The 2,596-nt window shown below is 37.4% G+C and overlaps 1 long non-coding RNA gene across 1 annotated transcript; it reads right to left on the bottom strand.

Moving 5' to 3' along the window:
• Positions 1–562: 562 nt before the first annotated feature.
• Positions 563–1,878, bottom strand: LOC107857204. Its single transcript, XR_001670798.2, has 2 exons — positions 1,178–1,878; positions 563–742 (listed from the first exon to the last, which is right to left on the bottom strand). It is a non-coding gene; the product is annotated as an uncharacterized LOC107857204 (long non-coding RNA).
• Between the last annotated feature and the right edge of the window lie 718 nt (positions 1,879–2,596).

The raw sequence follows: 2,596 nt of genomic DNA, 5'->3' as shown, positions 1-2,596 counted from the left end.
TTCGTATAGATTTGAAGAGATTGTGCTTAATCCACACCATATCCAGTAAAGTAGTAGCATTTAATAACGCCGAGGCAATTGTGCATAGCATGCTCAGTATTGGAAAATAGATTTTTGTTTTTGAGTAGACCGATTGATTTCTACATGACAAAGCTTAGTCTCAGGTCGATTCCTGATGGAGTCGTGCTTAAGTCCATTGTGTCACACCCTTTTTTTTTTCTTTTTGAAAAGGTTAGACTTTAGAGTTCGAAAGGATTTTTATTATTAAAGTGATAAAATGAAGATTGGTTTCAAAAAGGATGTTACATTCAAAACTCAGAGTCGCCACTTGACATAAATCGGGTGTGCCAAGTCACCCGTGGATATTCTTTTTCAAAAAAATGGTTTTGACTCTGTAACACTGATCCGCGAACAGAGATTCCGGCTAAGAAATTCTGTTGACCGAGGGGAAGGTGTTAGGCACCCCTCGATCCCGCGGTTCGACCACGGTCGTTTGGTGGAGCGTATTGACTAATTTTGACATTATGAATATATAAACCACACAAAAAAACACATAAACCAATCAAACAAACAAAACAAATCCAAAATTATAGTGTCCAGTCCAATTATTACAACCTGAGATAAAAAAAGGGACTGAAAAGTAAAACTATACTAATCCTAAACTACGCTCCAAGGCTTTACCCGATGTCTCGGGCCTTCGTCACGCACATCCTCCTTGTACATAATACGTCGGGGCATTCCCCTGTGAATAAGTACAATGTGACCTTGGGGCATTTCCCGACGAATGAATACATTTTCCAAATGCGAGAAAAATAAACTATTTCACAAACATTTCAAATCATTCAACCATACACGATTCCTACTTTTGCCTACCCAACTTAAAATTTATCTATTCTGTCTCTACCTAAAACATGCTACCATCAAGTTTGATTAATGCATTCTAAGTCAAACAACAACCCACAAATCAAATTAGCCAAAATTCACTCTTTATAGATTTCCGATTCCCTCTCCAAATTCCTTCTTAATGATTAAACCAATTCTAAACACAATTCATCAATTAAGTTTTCAACTCTAAATTCAACATCAAACAAACAAACAACGAGGATTCAAATATGCCCAAACATACAAATCATTCGTAATCACGAGAAAATCAAAAAGAGAAAAGTCAGAATTGGACCTCAGGAGTTTTCGATTGATTTAATAAGAGAAATAAGAGCCATCCAATAACCTCGAAGAATACCAACAAAATCTCGACTCTCCAAATCAGTCGAGAAACAATCCAAAATGCAATAACCCCAGATTTGGTATCGAAGATTGAAGACTAAAAACTAATCGCGATTAACAATTCGAGACGAACGAGATTCTAATCTTCAAATCAGTAGCGAAGACCGATGAAACCATAACAAAATAGCAACAGAAAAATAGATCGGCTCAGTATCAAAAACCTTCAAAGGCACGATATCGGAAGACGAATGACGAGCAAACGAGAACTAACGTCTCCGAAGTCTAACTGAGAGCTCAAAACTAGTCCGAATCTAAGCTTCGGTGAGCTGTGAAGGGAATAAGCTAACGAAAAATATCGAAATCCGGCGACTGTGTTGCTGGAACAGTAACCCAAAACCAAAATAACTATATCTCTATATTCGTCACCCTCTCTATTAATCGGCTTTATTTTTTTGGGTATGTGCAGATTAGTGTGCGATTTTGAGTGAACTGTGAAGGGAGAGGATTGCGTGTGTGTATGCGATTAGGCGTATGACTGTACCGATATTTTGAGTGAAGAGGATGGTGTCTCTAGGTCTCCCTCCGAAGGAAAAGAAACAATGGTGTATATATATGATATCTGTGTACTGTGTGAATGGGGTATTTCCTGGAAAGTTCCTAATGGGCCCCCCTTATTTTTTGTCCTTCTGTCCAGGATCTTTTTTCATGTGCATAGGTGTATGTATTGACAATCGAAGAAGCAAAACTAATGGAATAATTGTGCGGGCCCCGTGTTTCCATTCTTTTCTTTTCCTTTGGTCCTTTGTATATATAGAATTGGCATAAACGTGTAAAGAAAGTAGGTAGGGGGAGGGGTTACGTGAAGGGTAGGGTAGGTAGGTGAGGTTAGGGGTGGTGTTGTTGTTTTTTAATTGGAGGAGTAGGGGCTAGGTATCCATTTTTGATTGGATGAGTGGTTGAAATATTAGAATGAGATAAAGTTTGTTATAACTTGTAATTTGGATAAAACAAAACAAAAAAATAAATACATAAATAATTAAAAGATGAGGTGGTTATTTATTTTCTTGGGGAAAAATTATAAAAAAGGGGTTAAATTGTGTGATATTGGAGTAAGAAGTATTATTAACGGGACAAAATTACGTGTCTACACATTGAATTTTCGAAATAATGCTTAGTTTGGACAACTTCTCAAGAGAGGGTAGTGCTTAACCCACTTGACTTTCCAAGGACAGTGCTTAGCCTTAGAGAGTTTTAGATAGAGTAGTGCTTAACTCCATCATGTTTACGAAACAATGCTTAGTTTGGACGATTTCTCGAGAGAGGGTAGTGTTTAACCCAACTAACTTTCATGGACAATGCTTAGCCTTAGTCA

The sequence above is a fragment of the Capsicum annuum genome, chromosome 8, assembly GCF_002878395.1.
Source record: "Capsicum annuum cultivar UCD-10X-F1 chromosome 8, UCD10Xv1.1, whole genome shotgun sequence".
Classification (NCBI taxonomy): Eukaryota; Viridiplantae; Streptophyta; class Magnoliopsida; order Solanales; family Solanaceae; genus Capsicum; species Capsicum annuum.
This window is presented reverse-complemented; position numbering and strand designations above follow the sequence as displayed.